This window comes from Haliotis rubra, unplaced genomic scaffold (assembly GCF_003918875.1).
Source record: "Haliotis rubra isolate DU_JTF1 unplaced genomic scaffold, ASM391887v1 Scf88, whole genome shotgun sequence".
NCBI classification, from domain to species: domain Eukaryota; kingdom Metazoa; phylum Mollusca; class Gastropoda; order Lepetellida; family Haliotidae; genus Haliotis; species Haliotis rubra.
The window spans coordinates 157,653-164,381 of NW_025767612.1; positions in this window are offsets into that span (position 1 = coordinate 157,653).

Genomic DNA, 6,729 nt, shown 5'->3' on the forward strand with positions numbered 1-6,729 from the left:
ATCGGGTCATCAGACTCATGAGATCGTGAGATCGGTCATCAGTCTCTCATGAGATCGAGATCGGGTCATCAGACTCATGATCGGGGTCATCAGGGTCATCAGGACATCAGACTGAGATTGGGTCATCAGACTGGGTTGAGATGTGGGTCATCAGACAGATTCGTGAGATCGGGTCATCAGACTCATGAGATCGGGTCATCAGACTCGTGAGATCGGGTCATCAGATCAGGTCATCAGACTGAGGGTCATCAGACTCGTGAGATCGGGTCATCAGACTCATGAGATCGGTCATCAGAGGTGAGATCATCAGACTCATGAGATCAGGTCATCAGACTCGACTCATGAGATCAGGTCATCAGACTCATGAGATCAGGTCATCAGACTCCGCCAGATCAGGTCATCAGACTCATGAGATCAGGGTCATCAGACTGGGTTGATGCATGTCATCAGACTCATGCGAGATCAGGTCATCAGACTTGAGATGCATGTCATCAGACTCATGAGATCGGGTCATCAGGAGACTCATCATGAGATCGGGTCATCAGACTCATGAGATCAGGTCATCAGACTCATGAGATCATCGGTCATCAGACTCAGAGGAGATCGGGTCATCAGACTCATGATCGGAGTCATCAGACTTCGCGGGAGATCAGGTCATCAGACTCGCGAGATCGGGTCATCAGACTTGCGAGATCGGGTCATCAGACTCGTGAGATCGGGTCATCAGACTGGGTTGATGCATGTCATCATATCAAGTTGTGTAGGTCGATGCTCATGATGTCAGTTACTGTGTTCCAGACTCAGATATACTGTGAATAAAAAGTTAAGCGCCACCCAGTATATTTTGCCAATATAGGTTGTCTCATAGGAAATCTTTCAGAAAAAAACAACTATCATAATTTGGTTTAGTACTTTAGTTTAAAAACAAAACCATTATGGAAATTATCTTTTACTTTAAACAGGATGGATGCGCTTTTGGAAAACATGCATTTTGTTTTCCTCAAAAAGGTTACCTTCTTTTGAAAAGTGAAAATCAGAAATGACTGTTATATGGTCACATGATTGTCATCTTTGACAAGTGAAACCTAAGTTTAATAGTGTTGTATAAGCAGAATAGGAATAGTTATTTTGCTTTAAACAGCAGTGCCATCATATCTTTAACAATATTTCCTTTAATTGTAAATACAATGATTATGATATCCCTAAACCAGTTACCAGATGAACCTTCTCTAAATATGGATTGGTCTTCCCAATTATTTTAGCCTAACATTTCCACAGCTTCACATCTTAGTTTTGAAATAGGCTGGCGCTTAACTTTATATTCTTGGTATATATACAGACCACTGTGCTGCAGTGGGAATATGTTGAGTGCTGTGTTGAAGAACATACAAAACAAAACACGTTATACATATTCTGGGTCTGAGATGTGACTGTACAACTGCATCATTCAAGTATGTCAGAAAACTGATGAAGGGTTGGAATCCAAGATTCACCTGATTTACTGGCCGGTCATTAGAACCATACCCATTATCTTTGGTTACAACAAAGATGTAGCAATCAGAGACCTTGACCTTGGCTTTTTCTACCAGGTGAAGCTGACATACCATGATTTGACAAGTACTGTTCAGAGGAAGGTTAAACTATAACTCACTATCTCATCGTCCAGGAAGGGCGGTGGGGTAGCCTAGTGGTTATAGCGTTTGCTTGCCACACCGAAGACTCAGGTTCGATTCCCCACATGGGTACAATGTGTGAAGCACATTTCTGGTGTTCCCCGCCGTGATATTGCAGAAATATTATTAAAAGTGGCGTAAAATGAAACTCACTCACTCACAGTCAAGGAGACTGCAGACAATGATCTGTGTGAGTACAATGCCAGCTGGTTCATGGTTGTTGATGGGCTGATAAAGCAGGTTCTGTTTGCACAGCCTCCACGACTGTTGTGCAGAATAATGTCACTGATGTTGACAGTCTCTACATTATATGTATCATTATAAAACAAGCATTTTGTGAATGTTGACATATTTATTTACAAGAATTGACTCCTATATATATTTGTGTTTATGGAGTTAAAAATGTAAAACAGGTGTGAACACTTTGCCTCCCTAAACACTAATATATTTATGTCAAAATCTAAATAACTCTTAGAAACAACAATGTTTTGTGTTACAAAATTTGGCATCAGGTACATATTGATGTTATCAATGCACATATTTACAAAACATATTTTCACATACTGTAAAAATGGTCCAAGTCATTCAGCAGAATCCAGCTTGTTTTCCGCCTCGCAGTTTTGTATACCCTTATGGGGAACATCTCCCCAGTGTCAGGTCACAACTGAAGCTGTCACTTAACAGCCATTCCTCAACTAGACGTTTAATATGTTGCAAGAAATGTTGATAACAAATATTTAAACATTTTCTGTACTCTTACCTCACTTCTTACATGAAAACTTGAACAAAACTTGATGCTGCTGAAATTTCTACATATGCTAGCTTCTGGTATTGTGAGAAGGATGATATTCTTTGTGATGAGGTGTTAGAGCAGTGATCAAAGCAATGTTTCATCTGGGTTCAGATTACCATGTGGGCATAGTGGGTGGCGCTGTCCTTGGTATCCTCTGTTGAGTTAACATTACATCATAAAAACCTCTTGTTGTTCTTTTGATAATAATGGTAATAATATCCATTTATAAAACGCCTATTTCCACATACCTGTGTATGCTCAAAGCACATTTTGGGGGCAGTGGGGTAGCCTAGTGGTTAAAGCGCTGAAGACCTGGGTTCGATTCCCCCCATGTGTACAATGTGTGAAGCCCATTTCTGGTGTGCCCTGCCGTGCTATTGCTGGAATATTGCTAAATGTGGCATAAAACTGTACTCACTCACTCACTCACTAAAAGCGCTTTTTGTGTACTGCTTTTCATGACAATGGAGGAAATAAAGTATATCTATAAACATTAACATTGTCGTGATATTGCTGGAATATTGCTAAAAGCGGCGTAAAACCATACTCACTCACTCACTAAAAGCACTTTTTGTGTACTGCTCTTCATGACAATGGAGGAAATTAAGTATAAACATTACAACATAAAACCTCACTCACATTGCATCTCATCAGTCACCATACTGACGTGAGTTCATAAGCAGATGATTTGGTGCTTGTATCATATATAGAGATTATATTTAGATGTGAAATATCCGATTTTACCAAGATACTCTTATGAATTCGACATCCTAATCAGTAGGGCTGCAACGATTCACCCAGACCTCGATTCGATTTGATTTTCAATATTGGACCCTCGATGCGATCATTTTCGATTCAATTCATCATACAAGTAAAAACATCAAATTTCATTTATCTCTCAGAGTGTTTTTTTTAGCATGAAATCCACCGTCAACTTGGCGACAACAACAATTTTCATTAAATAATTAGCCCGGTGTCAATCAGTCACGTTTCCCCGTATTTCAGCCCTCGAAACTGTTTGAGTTGGAGTCAAAATTACGTTCTTGCGTTGTGGAAATAATTGAAATAGAAATTCAAATATCGAATCGAAATGGTGATAATGGTTATCGAAAATCGAAACTAGGGTGTCAGATTCGATTTTCGATGAATCTAACTGAATTGTTGCAGCCCTACTAATCAGTGGTGAGATATGTGAAAGAAAAATATATCATTAAATCTTTCATATGACTCTTACTGGAGAGTTGTGTCCCTTGACATGACAGGATCCTATGTCGTTGTGGGTCATTGTTTCACCTGCCTCATGCTGGTCTTACACTGCGAGATACTCAGTAACTCCTTGGTGTGTTTTAGAACATGTTTCTTCAAATGTTCACTATGAGAATATTTTTGCAAGCAAAACCTATTGAAATTATTTGTAGTGTTCTGTTTTGGAATGGTACTTATATTTTTATTGAATGTATGTTTTTGTTATGTTATTTTTAATATTTTAGATATTGATTTCACTGGACACAAGTTCAGTAAACTGTATTTATAACCAGCATGCTTGTAACAAACTGGTGTGTATTTTTGGGTCCTGACTGAAAGTCTTTGGTCATGTTTCTGTCATGGACGCTCAACCACTGCCAGTGCTTACTAGTGAACAGTTGTGTCCTCTAGGATTTGTTTGTGTGTAACAGGCAGATACACATGCCTTGTGACAACGATGTAGACCACCTGGTGTTTTGCTAAAACTGACAAAGACATATATTTCAAGTACATACTTAGTACAGTTTCCAATCTCGGTGTATCATGTCTTTATGCATTCTCTTCCCACAGAGGTTACTTGTCATATCTTCTTACGAACCTCTGTTCTAATACGTCCCTTTCATGGTGCGAGTGTTCAGGATTCGTGATTGGTTGCAATCAGATTTAGTTGTGCAATCAGCAAGGTTGTTTCAAAAGTGATCAATCGCAAGGCCTCGGTTATTTCCGTATGCTTCGGGAAAACTAGAACCGCTTTTCCTGTGCGATGCGCAAACGTTTCTTATAGACAGTAGTCAGTCATGTAAATGGCGGATCAATGGAGTCTCCATCGCCCTCGTTGACAACGGACAAGCTAGCCATTAATTGTCTTGTGTGTCACATCAACACAAGTTCCTGGCAGAGGAGGGATATCTGTGACCCAACATTTGCTTGTATTAGTCAAGTTGATGTAACACGTGTTCTGATTGGACTGAAAGAAGGGAGATAATTCGTGTTGCGATCTTTTGCCGCTAGGGGATTTTACGAGAACCGGGAAATATGACCGTATTAGAACAGAGTTTCGTAGGAAGAAATGACAAGTAACCTCTGTGGGAAGAGAAGGGTCTTTATGATGGTTAACATCATCCTTTATTCTTTGATTTCTCATATTCTCGTGAGTAGAGACAGGATTATCTCAAGCTCCTCACAGCAACTTCTGCTTCCTTGCACAGAGTGAAACAGTTTGTCATGCCCTGTAATGAAGTTTTTATGAAGACAAGTTCAAAACAGTATGTGTTTCAATTTTAAAATATTAGGAGTTGGATTTTTCTTGTGATCAATTCTGAAGAATCTATTGAACAGGTGTGTTGGGGTTTTCCTCTTTTTGTGTGATTGGAAGTCTAATCTTGCACCTATTTCTTTACTGCAAAAATAATGATGGTTAAAAAATGACCTTAAGATCTGGGTTACATTAGGTCTTCAGGAACCCGGGGGCTCATGTAAGAGAAAACTGTTTGATCGGGTGATCAGGCTTGTTGACTTGGTTCATGCATGACATTGTATCCCAGTTGCAGAGATCAGTGCTCATAACAACTATCACTGGATTGTGTGGTCCAGGCTCGATTTGTTTTCAGACCACTGTCATGAAGCTTGAATATTGCCGAGTGCAGTTTGAAACAGCAAACAAACAAAACCGATACTAAATGAGAAAGTATTGTCCATTTTGTCCCATGATTGATTTACAGCTGTGTTGTTCATTTTACACTAGCAGCCATGTTAGGGCCTTGGATCATGGTGCCCTTGTTAGTGCCCACCATATTATACTTATGTTTGTTATTTATTAGTCAGTGATGTTCTGTGTCAGCAGTCACTGGAGGAGCAAGATGAAGATTTTATGATGCTTCATTGAATATTGGTTCTGCCATGTTGATATGCTATATGTACATTAGTAATCCATTGATCTCCAGATCCGGGCCACAGGGACATCCTCTTCACTCATCAATATCCACATGAAGATTCCTCGTGGCCATTGTCATGTTTGTGTGCATCCTGTGCATGTCAGCATTTTCATTTATACGATCTTAGGGGTTGTGGGGTAGCCTAGTGGTTAAAGCATTGGCTCGTCACGCCGAAGACCCGGGTTCGATTCCCCACATTGGTACAATGTGTGAAGCCCATTTCTGGTGTCCGTGATATTGCTGGAATATTGCTGAAGGCGGCGTAAAACTAAAACTCACTCACTCATTATAAGATTGTAGTGTAGTTAAACATGTTTTCACTTGCAGATAAAGATGGTTTCGTATTTTGTTTCTTTCTGTGGCTCTCGTTGTTGACAATGTTGGATCTGCCCCTGTATCTGAGTATGTTAGAACTTGTTCAGTTACTGTGTTAAGACTGCCTGTGGAAGACCAACTGTCCCTCTATAATGTGACCAGGTTACGGTGAGGTAGCTTAGTGGTTAAAGCGTGTGATCTTCATGCCAAGGGAAGATGCCTGTCGAAGACCAACTGTCCCTCTATAATGTGACCAGGTTAAGGTGAGGTAGCTTAGTGGTTAAAGCGTGTGATCTTCATGCCAAGGGAAGATGCCTGTCGAAGACCAACTGTCCCTCTATAATGTGACCAGGTTAAGGTGAGGTAGCTTAGTGGTTAAAGCGTGTGATCTTCCTGCCAAGGGAAGATGCCTGTGGAAGACCAACTGTCCCTCTATAATGTGACCAGGTTACGGTGAGGTAGCTTAGTGGTTAAAGCGTGTGATCTTCATGCCAAGGGAAGATGCCTTCGTAGACCAATTGTCCCTCTATAATGTGACCAGGTTACGGTGAGGTAGCTTAGTGGTTAAAGCGTGTGATCTTCATGCCAAGGGAAGATGCCTGTCGTAGACCAACTGTCCCTCTATAATGTGACCAGGTTACGGTGAGGTAGCTTAGTGGTTAAAGCGTGTGATCTTCATGCCAAGGGAAGATGCCTTCGTAGACCAACTGTCCCTCTATAATGTGACCAGGTTACGGTGAGGTAGCTTAGTGGTTAAAGCGCAGTGATC